Genomic DNA, 17,907 nt, shown 5'->3' with positions numbered 1-17,907 from the left:
GAACCTGGGATGTCAGGTCACCTAGGGTAGCCTGGCCTAGGGTAAGTCACAAATACTAGAGGCACATGTGTGAAGGTTGCAAACCACCCAGCAGTAAATTAACGCATTAACACCCAAAAATGACACTACACCAATGTTGGAAAAATATGAGCTTGTTTATAAAAATAGTTTTTGCTCTTTTGTCTTTTTAAATTTCAGTTTAACACATTACATTTTGTCATGAAAATAGAGACACTTTAACAGTTGCCAAATCTCTACATTAATCAGTTTTCCAATTCACTACGCTTTTACATTCAGTCATAGGATTTGTAACTTCCTCAAAATTGTCAGATTAGTCACTCTATTTGGCTTTAAAAGATCACATCACAGTACAGTAGCTCCCAAAAGAAGCAGCTTCTATACTTCACTTAAATGGCCCTGTATAGGCTCCTCACCAGTTCTGGCCACAGTAAGGGAAAGAGATTGGTTTAAGATAGTTTGTTCACTGAGGGAAAACCTCCTGTGGGGAAAGTGGATTCTTCAAAGTTCCCTAAAAGAGGCTTGGTATCATTCCCCAGTCTTAGCTCATCCCTTGTTTTGCCCCACGGCAGTCTGATTCCCTTGTAGTTGACTCACTGGCCTCCAACTTCCCCCCCTTCGCATAACCTCCTTACTTGGTCTCAATGCGTGGGGCCCCTGAGGCCAGAATCTCTGTCCCACAGTGAGGGAGGTAACCAACCTCCTCTGGTGCTCGTTGCTGTCCCTCGTCCCTCCTCCCCTGCTCGGCACCGCTCCTCCTTGTTAGAGCGTTAGCAGAGGAAAAGGGGGGTTTCACGAGAGGGGAAGCGCCGGTGCTCGCTTCCCGCCTACTTTCTCACCGATCTCAGCTTGATCACGTCGTCTCTCTGGCAGCAGTGGTGTTTCCGCGCATGCGCGGGTGACTAGCGGCACCAGACCGGAGTCTGCCTCGGCCACGCTACCGCTGACAGTGGCTTCCCCACGGGCCTGCTTACTCCAAGACCCCTCCTGGAAAAGGGAAGTGGATCCGCCAGGGGCATGCGCGATAGCGCCCGACTTCCTTCAGCCAGCCTCTTAGAAACCGGCACTGCTCACTGGATATCCAGCCCCCTCTCCTTCCTCTGACTCGAGAGGGGAATTGGCGATCTGCCGACTGCGTGTCTGGTAAGGACCCACAGGGTCACAAGGCACTAGCCTGCTTTACCACTCAAGGAGATGGGGGATAAAACTAGTTCTGGATAAAACTAGTTCTCCTCACATGTAGGCTCCTATTCTCTACCCCTTTTCAGGGACTTTTTAACCCCCGGTGCTGGGTAGAGGCTGGTGATAAAGGGGCACTCTTTCAAAGTCTCTCCAACTGGGCAGAGGACTGCGCTCCGCAGCGCTGCAGTCTCCATCTCCTTTTCACCCCCCTGTATTTCTAGACTAGGGGTTGGTCAGGCGCCCAGGGTCTCCAGCCATCCAAAGCAGCAGGGTCAGGACAAATAACCCAAGGGAGGAAGGGTGGTGAATCAATAAGACAACCCTCTGACTATCCTACCCCCACCTTCTGCTACAGCCTGTCCTCCAGCTGACTCTCTTTCTGGTAAGACAAAATGGCTGACCAGCATTCCGCCTTTTATAGGCTGACCCTCAGATGTCCAGAAGGGACCAGAAGGTTCTGGAATGCCCTACTCTATCCTATGGGACAGATTCTAGGTTTGTCAGTTGGGACAGTTGGTAGCCACCATTTTGTGACTCCAACTATTTTCCTGTCAGGAAAGGCCTCTAGGCATGAGGTGAAAAACTATGAGGGTGAAAGAACACCTATCCCCTTTACCAACACCTTGAAAAAGCTAGTGGACACAAAAATTAATAAAAGTATGAGGGGCAAAAAGGGGACAAAATAAATAATAAATTGGAGGGACTACGCAAAAAGCCAGACAGGTCTAACACGCGTCCCCCCCAGCTGAAAGTGGGGAGAACTACCCAACCCCTTGGGAGTCCTCATCACTAAGGCGGAAATACCTGGAGAGACCGTCTGCATTGGCGTGGTCCACTCCAGGCCGATGTTCCACCCGGAAGTCCATTCCCTGTAGGGAGATGGACCACCTCAACAGCTTGGGATTCTCCCCCTTCATCTGCATTAGCCTACGAAGGGGGCGATGGTCAGTCTGAACCAGGAAGTGCGAGCCAAACAGGTATGGCCGCAGCTTCTTCAGAGCCCACACCACCGCAAAAGCTTCCCTCTCAATTGCACTCCACTTCTGTTCCCGGGAAAGCAGTCTCCTGGATAAGAAGACCACAGGTTGATCCAGGCCCTCTTCATTTAGTTGCGATAACACTGCCCCAATGCCATGTTCTGATGCATCTGTCTGGACGATGAACTCCTTGGTGAAGTCTGGGGCCCTCAGGACCGGTGCTGCACACATTGCCTGCTTCAGTTTCTCAAATGCTTGCTGACAAGCTTTCGTCCAAACTACCCGTCGAGGTTGTTTCTTTGAGGTGAGCTCTGTGAGGGGCGCTACAATAGTGCCATATCCCTTCACAAAGCGACGGTAGTAGCCTGTGAGGCCCAGGAAAGCTCGGACCTCAGTCTGTGTCTTGGGGGGTTCCCAGGCCATGATTGCCTCAATCTTTGCCTGCAGGGGCTGCACTGACCCCCTACCCACCAAGTGTCCAAGGTACACAACCGACCCTTGCCCAATCTGGCATTTGCTGGCTTTGAAGGTCAATCCAGCTTGTTTCAGGGCCTGGAGAGAGAACTGCTTGCAAATGTTGCAAATGGTCCTCCCAACTGCTACTGAAGACAGCAATGTCATCCAGGTAGGCAGCAGAGAAACTCTCCATTCCAGAGAGGACCTGATTCACCAGCCGCTGAAATGTGGCAGGGGCATTTTTGAGCCCAAAGGGCATCACACAAAATTGGAAGTGTCCCTCAGGCGTGGAAAAGGCTGACCTTTCCTTTGCTCCATCTGTCAAGGAGATCTGCCAGTACCCTGAAGTGAGGTCAAAGGTACTTAGGTATTGGGCAGCTCCTAGCCGGTCAATTAACTCATCCGCCCTAGGGATCGGATGAGCATCAGTCTTTGTAACTGAGTTCAGTCCTCGGTAATCCACACAGAACCTCAGTTCTGGTGTGGTGCCTGGTGGGGCGGCTTTTGGCACTAGCACCACCGGACTGGACCAAGGGCTGTTGGAAGGTTCTATCACTCCTAGCTCTAGCATCTTGGCTACCTCTCCATGGATGCTAGCCTTCACCTTGTCTGACAGCCGGTAGGTCTTTGACTTCACTGGTGGGCTGTCTCCGGTGTCCACATCATGGGTACACAGGTGGGTTCTTCCCGGGACAAGGGAGAACAACGAAGGGGGGAGGAGCCTAGCCTGCAGCCATGATGGCCGCCTAATCCTTCGGCTCCGCCGATCTTCTCGCTTCCCTCCCGCCCCGCGACTTGTCCTGGCATTGATCCTGATCTTGAGTGCTATTTTCGGGCGCGGGAGGGGACCCCGACTCCGCTGGTGTGTCTCTTTCGCTGCTCCATGCGGTAACAACGGCGGGACGCCCTCGCCTTCTCCCGGACGCTGCCCGGCGTGGACGGGTCTTTGTTCTCCGGGTGCGGCCGCCATCGCACACAACAACAGCGGTCGCTGTGGTCGGCACCGGACCGGCCGACGGAGTGCAGCGGCTGCATGCAGTGTTTCTCATCTCACCGCTCTGCTCCTCTATACGGAGGGGATACATTGGCGGCGATTGCAACAATGTTTCACCGCCCGGGCTCCTGTATGCCTTTGTACGCCTCTGGTCTCCCTCCGTGATCCAGGGGGAGCCATTTTGAAGACGGTGCCACCGGAGCTCGTTTTTCACGATCCCGGGCTACAATTGCTGACATGGCTGCTGCAGTCGCCGTGCTTGCGCCTGCTTGGTGTGACATGGGCGGTGTTCCCCTCGTGCGCCCGGACCGATGGTGTTCCACAGAGTGCGGGCGTGGTCCACAGCTTGGTGATGGTACCATGAACGGCCAGTGTTGTGGGCTGCTCCAAGTTTCCGAGCCCCGTGTGCGTAGCTCTGTTGCATCCTCCCCTCCTGAGGCGCCAGTGCGGATTATGGACATTCTGAGTGCCCTGGATGATTGTCGTACTACTTTGTGTGCCGCGGCCTGTGACCTAGGGCGCAGTCTGGATGCTGTTCTCTCTGTTGTGCCCTTGCCTGCCCACGCACATTGGCGACGACGTGGCGCTGAGCCTCATCCTGTGCCCGACTTATGTGGACTGCCTGGCCAGGTGTGCCCGGAGGTGCCGGTGGTCTGCGCTCTCGATACCCCCTCGATGCTGTCAGCGACGGGGATGCAACGGTCTGCTGTCTGGGTGCTTGCTCAGTGTGTGGGGTCGGTCTCGTCCACGGACGCCATCTTTGGATACTCCATTATTGATGATTGGAGGCGCTTCCTACGCTCTTCTGCGGACGCTGCTACCGCCCGGGCCGGGTGGGCTGTTCCAGTGTGAGGTCTACATTTCTATCGCTGTTGCACGCAGGACATTGGATTGGACAGACTTTCTTGGACGGCGCTCTGATTTACTGGGATCACACGGTTTGTTTGTCCCACTCAAGATGGCTACTGTGCTGCTGGACCACGTCGAAATTCTAGATCGCAGGGGCCAGGGCTGAACTTTCCCTCTCAATCACCGTGATACCGTATACTGTTGGGACTTGAGGTGATGAACGGTACTGTGAATCTGGACTTTGTCGTAATGCCGGGCGGCGGGGGGTAGGGTGGGGGTGTCTCCTCCTATGCTCAGACTGTTGTTGCTCGTGCCGCTGGGGTGTTGATGGATAGCCGGGGATGTTATACATTCAATTTGTATTGATGGTGGGGTTCAGGGTTGGGCGGCCCGAGTATTGAATCCCGAGAGCGGGTCTGTTTCTCTCCTCCTCCGCTCTTTTTATATACTTTCCCTACTGTGGGGCAGTTCCGGGGCGACAGGCACGCTGTTAGTGGGTTGGCCGTAGCCATTACAGGGGTGCTGGGTGGTGGGTGCGGGGGGGTTTGTTATTTTAGTTTGTTTGGTTCTATGGTCCCTATCGCTCTTTTCCGTCTTTGGGAGGGTTCTTTCCTCTTAGTGGGGTTGGCTGTTTCGGGGTCTCGCAACCTTTTTCTTCTTGTGTTTCAACGGATCTTTGATTCCTGTTCCTGGGATGGGCTTCCTGTGCTTACGCTTTGCACTGTTATTGTGTGTATTGCTGCCTATTGTTCCTGTATAGTTGCTGCATGTATGGCCCACCTTTACCTGTATATGGGGTACGCCCCTCTTGCTGCGTTTCTTTTGGGTCCCTTAATGTAAGGTGTGTACTCCTTCCTATTGCAGCCCCCTCGCTTCCTTTAGCTTTAAAAATGTAAAACCTCCTATCCTGAGTTGCACGCCCCACAGTCGTTTCTGGCGTCCTTTGCAATATCCTGATTGTATATTGATATACTGTTTTCCATTATTTCTCGTCTATCTTTGCGGCCGGCCATGATGGTTGTGGGCCTGCGCTTGTATCTCCTGTTTTTGTCTCAATAAAGGTTTTAAAAAAAAAACAAAAAAAAGGGAGAACAACGAAGAGTACTGCTCCAATACCTGGCGGCAATCCTCTCGCTGCTCAGGAGTTAGGGATGGGGAGAGAATCACTCCCTCCACCGACCCATCCTTCTCTTGAGATGAGAAGAGATCAGGGAGAGGCTCGCTTTCTGCTTCCTCGGCACCATCAGTCACCATCATCAGGATGACCTCTGGCCTCTCTTGGTGGGGTTTGAGGCGATTGGCATGCAGCATCCGTAGGGGCTGTCGAGGGGTCTTAAGATCCACCAAGTAAGTGGCCTTACCCTTCTTTTCCAACACCTCAAATGGGCCTGTCCAACGATCCTGAAGGGCACTTAGCTCTCCAGGTTCCATCACCCACACTTTCTGGCCAGGCTCCAATTCCACCGGGTGAGCATTGTAATCGTACCATTCCTTCATTACTGCCTGGCTGGCCTCCAAATTGTCAGAAGCTTGCTTCCACAACTTGGCCATTTGGCTCCGGAAGGCCAGCATGTAGCTCACCACATCCTGAGGAGGCTTTCTGGGAGACTTTTCCCATCCATCCTTCACCAGGCTGAGAGGTCCACGCACAGGGTGCCCGTACAACAGTTCAAAAGGGCTGAAGCCCACTCCCTTCTGCGGCACTTCTCGGTAGGAATAGCAAACAGGGCAGGAGGACGTCCCATTTCCTCCGTAGGCTCTCAGGCAGACTTCTTATCATGCCCTTCAGGGTCTTATTGAACCTCTCAACTAGTCCATTCGACTGGGGGTGATAAGGAGTGGTGAACCGGTAAGTTACTCCACACTCCTTCCACATCGCCCGCATGTAAGCTGACATAAAGTTGGTCCCCCTGTCGGACACAACTTCCTTGGGGAATCCCACTCGGGTAAAGATCCCCATCAGGGCCCTAGCCACCACAGGTGCAGTGACAGTCCTCAGAGGAATGGCCTCTGGATACCGTGTGGCATGATCCACAAGAACCAGGATAAACCTGTGACCAGCTGTTGTTGGTGGATCCAATGGCCCTACAATGTCGATGCCCACCTTTTCAAAGGGGGTGCTAACGACTAGAAGTGGTTCCAGGGGAGCTTTCAGCTTCACCCCTGTTTTCCCACTGGCCTGGCAGGATACACATGTCCGACAGTAAGTGTTGGACGCCACTTTCATTTGAGGCCAGTAAAAGTGGAGGACAAGCCGAGCAAAGGTCTTGTCCTGACCTAAGTGTCCTGCCAAGGGTATAGCATGAGCCAATTCCAGTAGAAAGGCTCGGTATTGCTGCGGGACTACCAAGGCCCTTGATGAGCCAGGTAAGGGTACCTTGGGTTCACTGTAGAGGAGTCCATCCTCCCAGTAAATATGGTGGTGTCCCGTAGCATCACCTGCTGCCTGGGCTTCAGCCTGACGCCTCAGTCCCTCAAGGGTGGGGCACTCCCTCTGCCCCCTACAGAATTCCTCTCTGGTAGGTCCTCCCTCCACATGCCACTCAGCAGGGATGGGTAAATCCTCCAGAGAGTCTACTCCCCCCTCCACGGACTCCTGGTCCACCACCGCCGGTGGCCGATCTGTCACATGGGGCGTGGAAGCCGAAGCAGGCTCTTCCTGTCTCCGGGTCTGTCCCTTTTTGGCAGCGGGTTGGGCCATTGTTCCAGGCTCCAACCCAGGCGAACTCCCTCTTCGGGTAGTCGCAGACCGTGTGCTCACACAGGCCCAGTCAGGTGTACCCAGCATCGCAGAATGCGTCCGGTATTCCACCTCTCTCCAAGTGTTGTGCTCCATGTCATTCCCCAGCAGACAATCAACTGGCACGGCAGGGCTTACGGCAACTCGAAGTGAACCTGCAACCCCTTCCCACTCAAAGGGAACCTCAGCCACTGGATAGTGGCCCATTCTGCCGTCAGCCATCGCGGCGGGGTGGAGTACATGGGGAACCACCTGCTCTGGAGACACCAGTTGACTTCTCACCATAGTCATACTGGCTCCTGTATCTCTCAGAGCCTCCCCTCTCTGGCCATTGATGGTGACCCATTGCCCATACTTAACAGTATTTGGGGCACCTGGATCTTTGGAACCATCTCCCGTTCTCCCAGGGACACTAAGGTGACACCCGCCCACTCACCCCCCTTATCTAAGGGCAACTCCTCCCCGAGCGCTACACTAGCGACTCCCGGTGGTTTTCCTCCGGTGGGAGGGGGTGGTCTCTTTGGGCATCTGACATCTCCCTTATAATATCCAACACCACCACACTCAAAACAGTGGAGAACCCTTGGCTGCTGGCTTTGGCCAGGATTAGGGTTCCTGGGCGGATTTGCCTTAGGGGTGAAACCTGTTCCCTTCCCTTGGAAACTGTTTTGGGGACCTTTAGAGAACTCCCTCTTTTTATCTCCCCCCTCCTTCTTCTGAGGGGCGCCCTGCCCGGCCTTTTGGGAATCCCCTCCAGTCCCCTTTGAGGACACCCGGGTATTTGCCCAGATGTCCGCCTCCTCTGCAAGCTTCCGGGGATTGGTCAGCTTGCTGTCCACTAGGTGTTGGCGCAGCTCGGGAAAGCATTTCTCAAGGAGGTGCTCTTTCAAAAATAGATCATACAACCCCTCATAGTCCTTCACCTCGCTGCCCTTGACCCAGCCCTCTAATGCCTTTCGTGCATAATCAAGGAAGTCCACCCAGTTCTGAGTGCTTAACTTGTGGCTCCCCCTGAACTTCTGGCGATACCTTTCTGGGGTAAGCCCAAACTTCTTTACCAATGCTAACTTCATGATGGGGTAGTTGGTTTGCTCCTCTGGTTCCAGGGCCAGCAAGGTGTCCCGACCAGTAGGAGGCATGTACCTATACAAACCACCCCCCCAGTGCTTCTCCTGCACCCCATGGGCTCTTAAGGAGACCTCATAGGCAGCCAACCACTTGGCTATGTCATCTCCCTGACTAAAGCTAGCAATAAGGTCTTTTGGCAAATAGGGTCTGGACTCCCTGGCTGTTTCTTTGGATTCGCTGCCACCATTTATTACAGGAGAAGGCCCCCGTTGCAGGGCCTGGAGTTCCAACTCTTTCAACCTGAACTCATGAACCATCCTCTTCTCTTCTCTCTCCTGCTCCAGCTTAGCCAACTCCCATCTCAATTGCCTTTTTTCCCTCCTGTCAGTAAGCTCGGCTTCAGTTAAGCTTCCCCCAGAAGAACTACTGCCCTTCCTGGAGTAGGACACTGGTCCTGGGATTAGGTTTTCCCCCTCAGAGTGGAATAATCCTTCTATCTCCACAACCGTGTCCCGGTCTGCCCCTTCATCCTCCTCCTTCCCTTCTTTGTGTGCCTCCACCCAAGCCCTTAGACTGGTCTGGAGTTCCCCCTTCTTGGCACCATGCTTAAAAAATACCCCCATTTTCTGGCAGAAATCTTTCAGCTGAACCACAGAATAGGTATCTAGGTTTTCTAGCGCAAATTCCATTTTACAATAGGCAATACCAAGTTTTACACACAAGGAAATTAGAGTTGCAAGGGCAACCTAAAGCCACCTCCACCCCACCACCAGGAACAAATTTGGAAAAACAAAAGGACAAATTAGGAGGGCCGCTAGGAGAAAACTCCTGGTGTAGGCTAGTGTATTACGTTCAATTACTACTGAGTAGCTGCAACCACAGTCAGGATCCCACCGCTAGACACCAACTTGTTGGAACCTGGGATGTCAGGTCACCTAGGGTAGCCTGGCCTAGGGTAAGTCACAAATACTAGAGGCACATGTGTGAAGGTTGCAAACCACCCAGCAGTAAATTAACGCATTAACACCCAAAAATGACACTACACCAATGTTGGAAAAATATGAGCTTGTTTATAAAAATAGTTTTTGCTCTTTTGTCTTTTTAAATTTCAGTTTAACACATTACAGTTTGTCATGAAAATAGAGACACTTTATCAGTTGCCAAATCTCTACATTAATCAGTTTTCCAATTCACTACGCTTTTACATTCAGTCATAGGATTTGTAACTTCCTCAACATTGTCAGATTAGTCACTCTATTTGGCTTTAAAAGATCACATCACAGTACAGTAGCTCCCAAAAGAAGCAGCTTCTATACTTCACTTAAATGGCCCTGTAAAGGCTCCTCACCAGTTCTGGCCACAGTAAGGGAAAGAGATTGGTTTAAGATAGTTTGTTCACTGAGGGAAAACCTCCTGTGGGGAAAGTGGATTCTTCAAAGTTCCCTAAAAGAGGCTTGGTATCATTCCCCAGTCTTAGCTCATCCCTTGTTTTGCCCCACGGCAGTCTGATTCCCTTGTAGTTGACTCACTGGCCTCCAACTTCCCCCCCTTCGCATAACCTCCTTACTTGGTCTCAATGCGTGGGGCCCCTGAGGCCAGAATCTCTGTCCCACAGTGAGGGAGGTAACCAACCTCCTCTGGCGCTCGTTGCTGTCCATCGTCCCTCCTCCCCTGCTCGGCACCGCTCCTCCTTGTTAGAGCGTTAGCAGAGGAAAAGGGGGGTTTCACGAGAGGCGAAGCGCCGGTGCTCGCTTCCCGCCTACTTTCTCACCGATCTCTCCTCAGCTTGATCACGTCGTCTCTCTGGCAGCAGTGGTGTTTCCGCGCATGCGCGGGTGACTAGCGGCACCAGACCGGAGTCTGCCTCGGCCACGCTACCGCTGACAGTGGCTTCCCCACGGGCCTGCTTACTCCAAGACCCCTCCTGGAAAAGGGAAGTGGATCCGCCAGGGGCATGCGCGATAGCGCCCGACTTCCTTCAGCCAGCCCTCTCTCTCTAGATCGGTGGCACCACCACAACAACGCGGCCGGTCCGGGGTCCTGCACACGGCGAAATCAGCGCTGCCTCTTAGAAACCGGCACTGCTCACTGGATATCCGGCCCCCTCTCCTTCCTCTGACTCGAGAGGGGAATTGGCGATCTGCCGACTGCGTGTCTGGTAAGGACCCACAGGGTCACAAGGCACTAGCCTGCTTTACCACTCAAGGAGATGGGGGATAAAACTAGTTCTCCTCACATGTAGGCTCCTATTCTCTACCCCTTTTCAGGGACTTTTTAACCCCCGGTGCTGGGTAGAGGCTGGTGATAAAGGGGCACTCTTTCAAAGTCTCTCCAACTGGGCAGAGGACTGCGCTCCGCAGCGCTGCAGTCTCCTTCTCCTTTTCACCCACCTGTATTTCTAGACTAGGGGTTGGTCAGGCGCCCAGGGTCTCCAGCCATCCAAAGCAGCAGGGTCAGGACAAATAACCCAAGGGAGGAAGGGTGGTGAATCAATAAGACAACCCTCTGACTATCCTACCCCCACCTTCTGCTACAGCCTGTCCTCCAGCTAACTCTCTTTCTGGTAAGACAAAATGGCTGACCAGCATTCCGCCTTTTATAGGCTGACCCTCAGAGGTCCAGAAGGGACCAGAAGGTTCTGGAATGCCCTACTCTATCCTATGGGACAGATTCTAGGTTTGTCAGTTGGGACAGTTGGTAGCCACCATTTTGTGACTCCAACTATTTTCCTGTCAGGAAAGGCCTCTAGGCCTGAGGTGAAAAACTATGAGGGTGAAAGAACACCTATCCCCTTTACCAACACCTTGAAAAAGCTAGTGGACACAAAAATTAATAAAAGTATGAGGGGCAAAAAGGGGACAAAATAAATAATAAATTGGAGGGACTACGCAAAAAGCCAGACAGGTCTAACAGTCCCCTTTTATTTTGTCTCAGCATTGGACACGTCTTACAGGAAGTCAGCAGTTATTTATATATTTCTGCATTGGATAGAGCCTAAAGAGAAAGAATAAAAAGTTGTTCATAACAACATAAGAAACACATTTTGCCTTTTCTCTCAAATACTTATTCCCTTTGTGCAAATCACAATGCCAAGGTGAATAGCTGGGCCACAGATTCTGGCTAATTATCTACATCTTGAATGCAAGGACCAATAAAAACTGCCTAATGCAGGACTAAAGCATTCCTTGCATAGCCTCTAACATCATAACATAACTGAGCTGCTGGTAGCAAGCTAAGCAATACCTTCCCAAAATGAGAAGTACATGTGCTTATCCGCTCAATCAGCGCTCAATTAGCTCGATCAGGCGAGATATAGAAATGGTGGAAAGGGTCCAAATGGCTGTCCCTTTCTTTTTAGGGTGGGTCCTGCTGACTATCATAGGATTCCTTGTAAGAGTGGCCAGGGTCAGAGGAAAAACTTTCAACCCTTCTTAGTGTTCTCTCTAGAAGCAGGCATTTTCGGTGCCTTTAATTTCAGGCTTTTCCCAGCAGTCTCTGTTCTGCCTATCTAAATTAACAAAAGCAGTGCTTATTCCTCACTTGCTCTAATGTCCTTCCTGTCCACAAAGCTCTGCCTAAGTATGCTTTTTTTCTTTTTCAGGGAAATTCTAAATGCTTTCTCTGTCCAGTCTGTGGCAGTAGAATGCTGATTATGATGCCATGTTTTGTTGAATCACCAAGGTACAACTACAGAGAGATATATGAGTCTGAAGAACATGGAACTCTTAGCTAACACATCACAATATGTGATGCTTGCCAAACAAGCACTACATTCTGGTGCGCTGATGATCAGAACATTCTGCTCCTAAAGGAAAGAAAAGACCGCTTGATTGAAAATAAAGTCTCTGTTTATATTAACGCTCTCTCTCTCCCTCTATCTATCTATCTATCTATCTATCTATCTATCTATCTATCTATCTATCTATCTATCTATCTATCTATCTATCTATCTATCTATCTATCTATCTATCTATCTATCTATCTATCTATCTAGCTGTCTGTCTGTCTGTCTGTCTGTCTGTCTGTCTGTCTGTCTGTCTGTCTGTCTGTCTGTCTGTCTGTCTGTCTGTCTGTCTGTCTGTCCGTCCGTCCGTCCGTCCGTCCGTCCGTCCGTCCATCCATCCATCCATCCATGTATCTATCTATCTATCTATCTATCTATCTATCTATCTATCTATCTATCTATCTATCTATCTATCTATCTATCTATCTATCTATCTATCTATCTATCTATCTATCTATCTATCTATCTATCTATCTATCTATCTATCTATCTATCTATCTATCTATCTATCTATCTATCTATCTATCTATCTAATCTATCTATCTATCTATCTATCTATCTATCTATCTATCTATCTATCTATCTATCTTTATATTTGGATACATGCATACACCTACACATAGATATGCCATGCATTTCTTTGGATTTGTTTCAACCTCTTGCCATTTATTTGAGAATCCCTACTTTTCAAGTGACTGCAAAGGAAGTCATCTCTGGCACGTTTTGGCTGATGCAAGGTAACCAAAACACAAGACAACTTTTAATAAAAATCATTGGTTTCTTTGTTAACGTGCACTGTCAAAATATGGGACTTTCACACGTCAGGTAAATATGATAACCAATACACAACAGAAGCAGATGCAGATTGCTTATCAATGTCGTGATAGAACAGTTGTGATTTGAGTAGAAGAAGCGCCCCTGAATTGATACTTATTATATACAGCCTGTAAGATAGTCAAAAATGCATGCTAGGAGAGGAGATGCAAATATAAATGTATTAGAAAAATACATAAAGAGGAGTGATATGCTTTTATTCATGCAAGGCTAGAAAAAATCCCCATACTGTCGAAAACATTCCTACACCACCAAATGGAAATAAACAATTCTGACATTAAACGTAAAGGTGAGGATGCATTTGTATCATCACCTTGAGAAGGATCATCTAGGAATTGAGCCCAGGCCTCAGCACTTAAAAACCAGAAACACTCCACTAAAATAAGAGGCCTGTTGGTGCCAACAATTCTCAAAGTTAATGCTTGTTCTGGTTGAGCATTGAACCGAATGCAGGGCTCTTTTGAAAGTGAGGTCTGTGAATCAACAGATAGATCCACATGCCAATTATGTTATTGTTTTTAAGAGAATTCACTTTCTTGGAAAGAGACTGCATGAACCCATCTTCAGGGCCTGGACAATTTCATGCAAAACGGCAACTCTCAACATTGCAGCCAAGACAATATAACAAGTGTTTGTGCCCGGTTTACGAACCAGGGACCTTTCGCGTGTGAGGCGAACGTGATAACCACTACACTACAGAAACAGATACCTACAGTTGATTCTTCTGTGATGAAACTGCTCAAAACAGGCTATTCCAAGGGCATCTGGTTTTAGGTTTCTTTCATGCAACCTGCCCGACAGCCCTATCTGAACGCTTGTATATGCCTTGCAAGTTCAGGATTTTTGCAAAATGCTTAAAGAGAAATGTTTCCTATTTGCTCAGGCAGGGCAAGGTTAAAAGCATGAGACTCTAGCAAATATTCATCCACTACTGCAAAGAGAAAATTGATATTGGCTTTGAAATGCATACTTCAAAAGAGCACCAATGAAAGGGCTCGTCTGGGATTTGAACCCGGGACCTCTCGCACCCAAAGCGAGAATCATACCCCTAGACCAATGAGCCTTCGAAAGTCCCTCACCTCTGAAAAGGTAATACCAGCTCTAAGCCCGCAATGAAGATCATGCTGGGGACTTTTTCATGCTTGGTCTGCGAATACACATGAAATTCAGTGTCAACTTACCCTTTCTCAAACGATAGCACTATCATTTGTAAGTGTCCCCTTTTATTTTGTCTCAGCATTGGACACGTCTTACAGGAAGTCAGCAGTTATTTATATATGTCTGCATTGGCTAGAGCCTAAGGAGAAAGAATAAAAAGTTGTTCATAACAACATATGAAACACATTTTGCCTTTTCTCTCAAATACTTATTCCCTTTGTGCAAATCACAATGCCAAGGTGAATAGCTGGGCCACAGATTCTGGCTAATTATCTACATCTTGAATGCAAGAACCAATAAAAACTGCCTAATGCAGGACTAAAGCATTCCTTGCATAGCCTCTAACGTCATAACATTACTGAGCTGCTGGTAGCAAGCTAAACAATACCTTCCCAAAATGAGAAGTACATGTGCTTATCCGCTCAATCAGCGCTCGATCAGGCGAGATCAGGCGAGATATAGAGAAGGTGGAAAGGGTCCAAATGGCTGTCCCTTCCTTTTTAGGGTGGGTCCTGCTGACGATCATAGGATTCCTTGTAAGAGTGGCCAGGGTCAGAGGAAAAACTTTCAACCCTTCTTAATGTTCTCTCTAGAAGCAGGCATTTTCTGTGCCTTTAATTTCAGGCTTTTCCCAGCTGTCTCTATTCTGCCTATGTAAATTAACAAAAGCAGTGCTTATTCCGCACTTGCTCTAATGTCCTTCCTGTCCACAAAGCTCTGCCTAAGTATGCTTTTTTTCTTTTTCAGGGACATTCTAAATGGTTTCTCTGTCCAGTCTGTGGCAGTAGAATGCTGATTATGATGCCATGTTTTGTTGAATCACCAAGGTACAACTACAGAGAGGTATATGAGTCTGAAGGACATGGAACTCTTAGCTAACACATCACAATATGTGATGCTTGCCAAACACGCACTACATTCTGGTGCGCTGATGATCAGAAAATTCTGCTCCTAAAGGAAAGAAAAGACCGCTTGATTGAAAATAAAGTCTCTGTTTATATTAACGCTCTCTCTCTCCCTATATCTATATATCTTTCTATCTATCTATCTATCTATCTATCTATCTATCGTCCGTCCGTCCATCCATCCATCCATCCATCCATCCATCCATCCATCCATCCATCCATCCATCCATCCATCCATCCATCCATCCATCTATCTATCTATCTATCTATCTATCTATCTATCTATCTATCTATCTATCTATCTATCTATCTATCTTTATATTTGGATACATGCATACACCTACACATAGATATGCCATGCATTTCTTTGGATTTGTTTCAACCTCTTGCCATTTATTTGAGAATCCCTACTTTTCAAGTGACTGCAAATGAAGTCATCTCTGGCACGTTTTGGCTGATGCAAGGTAACCAAACACAAGACAACTTTTAATAAAAAATCATTGGTTTCTTTGTTAACGTGCACTGTCAAAACATGGGACTTTCACACGTCAGGTAAATATGATAACCAATACACAACAGAAGCAGATGCAGATTGCTTATTAATGTCGTGATAGAACAGTTGTGATTTGAGTAGAAGAAGCGCCCCTGAATTGATACTTATTATATACAGCCTGTAAGATAGTTAAAAATGCATGCTAGGAGAGGAGATGCAAATATAAATGTATTAGAAAAATACATAAAGAGGAGTGATATGCTTTTATTCATGCAAGGCTAGAAAAAATCCCCATACTGTCGAAAGCATTCATACACCACCAAATGGAAATAAACAATTCTGACATTAAACGTAAAGGTGACAATGCATTTGTATCATCACCTTGAGAAGGATCATCTAGGAATTGAGCCCAGGCCTCAGCACTTAAAAACCAGAAACACTCCACTAAAATAAGAGGCCTGTTGGTGCCAACAATTCTCAAAGTTAATGCTTGTTCTGGTTGAGCATTGAACCGAATGCAGGGCTCTTTTGAAAGTGAGGTCTGTGAATCAACAGATACATCCACATGCCAATTATGTTATTGTTTTTAAGAGAATTCACTTTCTTGGAACGAGACTGCATGAACCCATCTTAAGGGCCTGGACAATTTCATGCAAAACGGCAACTCTCAACATTGCAGCCAAGACAATATAACAAGTGTTTCTGCCCGGTTTCGAACCGGGGACCTTTGGCATGTGAAGTGAACGTGATAACCACTACACTACAGAAACAGATACCTACAGTTGATTCTTTTGTGATGAAACTGCTCAAAACAGGCTATTCCAAGGGCATCTAGTTTTAGATTTCTTTCATGCAACCTGCCCGACAGCCCTATCTGAAAGCTTGTATATGCCTTGCAAGTTCAGCATTTTTGCAAAATGCTTAAAGAGAAATGTTTCCTATTTGCTCAGGCTCAGGCAGGGCAAGTTTAAAAGCATGAGACTCTAGCAAATATTCATCCACTACTGCAAAGAGAAAATTGGTATTGGCTTTGAAATGCATACTTCAAAAGAGCACCAATGAAAGGGCTCGTCCGGCATTTGAACCCGGGACATCTCTTACCCAAAGCGAGAATCATACCCCTAGACCAACGAGCCGTCGAAAGGCCCTCACCTCTGAAAAGGTAATACCTGCTCTAAGCCCACAATGAAGATCATGCTGGGGTCTTTTTCATGCTTTGTCTGTGAATACACATGAAATTCAGTGTCAACTTACCCTTTCTCAAACGATAGCACTATCATTTGTAAGTGTCCCCTTTTATTTTGTCTCAGCATTGGACACGTCTTACAGGAAGTCAGCAGTTATTTATATATTTCTGCATTGGCTAGAGCCTAAAGAGAAAGAATAAAAAGTTGTTCATAACAACATAAGAAACACATTTTGCCTTTTCTCTCAAATACTTATTCCCTTTGTGCAAATCACAATGCCAAGGTGAATAGCTGGGCCACAGATTCAGGCTAATTATCTATCTCTTGAATGCAAAAACCAATAAAAACTGCCTAATGCAGGACTAAAGCATTCCTTGCATAGCCTCTAACATCATTGTGAGAAGTTGGCCTGGTATATGATGCTCACTAGTTCTAGTGATCACCTTGTACCATGCCAAGCAACCCTTATGGTGGAGGTTGTAAAGTCAACCTTATAGACAAGCTATCCTAGGGGTAGCATGGACTAAGCAGTCTTAGGCTAAACTCTGTAAAGGCATGTGAAGCAAGCTGTTTTACCATACACAATCCCCTTGAATACCAAATGAAAGGACACCACACAGATATATATTGAAAATATATATAGATTTATTTCTACAAATATACCCTATACTCTTTATGAGCACAGAAGCAAATGCGTTAAAACAAAACACAGTTTAAATATACAAAAGTTGCACAATTTTGGATGAGCCCTAGGGACCACCTAAACCATATACTAAAATAGTGGTATAAGAACCACTATGGGGAAAGTGAGGAGGCCTAGAGCCTGGGGAATCGCTGGAGCTGTTTGGGACTAGCAGTGATGAAGTTGGGAAAGGCCCGCGGGACTAGGGTGCAGTGCTCAAAGTGCACACATTCACCAATGTTAAGTCAATGGTGCGTAAAAGTTACAAAGTTAGTTTTTTAAGAACCTTCCAATGGACCTACAAGGATAAAACTTTAGACACAGGCACTAGAGGTGTACACCAGTGTGGGAACACTAGTATTGCTGAGTTACCTCACCCACAGGAAGCGGGTGCACAGGTGCGAAGTAGTGTTGGGTTTCGTCACGCAGGTCGATGGTGCTTGGAGCTGAAGATGCTGCAGGCAGGTCGTCGAGAAGAGTTCCGGTGGATCCAAGGGTGGATCTGAAGAGGTGAAGACCTGAAAGCAGAGGGTACAATGTTCAAAGTCACTAGCCAGTGACTACCGTGGAACCAGGAAGG

The 17,907-nt window shown here is 48.2% G+C and overlaps 2 non-coding genes across 2 annotated transcripts; both read right to left on the bottom strand.

The window, feature by feature from the left end:
• Window positions 1-13,531: 13,531 nt before the first annotated feature.
• Window positions 13,532-13,605, bottom strand: TRNAV-CAC (transfer RNA valine (anticodon CAC)). Its single transcript has one exon. It is a non-coding gene; the product is annotated as a tRNA-Val (tRNA).
• Window positions 13,606-16,155: 2,550 nt separating this feature from the next.
• TRNAV-CAC (transfer RNA valine (anticodon CAC)) lies at window positions 16,156-16,228 on the bottom strand. Its single transcript has one exon. It is a non-coding gene; the product is annotated as a tRNA-Val (tRNA).
• Between the last annotated feature and the right edge of the window lie 1,679 nt (window positions 16,229-17,907).

Source organism: Lissotriton helveticus, chromosome 8 (assembly GCF_964261635.1).
Source record: "Lissotriton helveticus chromosome 8, aLisHel1.1, whole genome shotgun sequence".
Taxonomy (NCBI): domain Eukaryota; kingdom Metazoa; phylum Chordata; class Amphibia; order Caudata; family Salamandridae; genus Lissotriton; species Lissotriton helveticus.
This window is presented reverse-complemented; position numbering and strand designations above follow the sequence as displayed.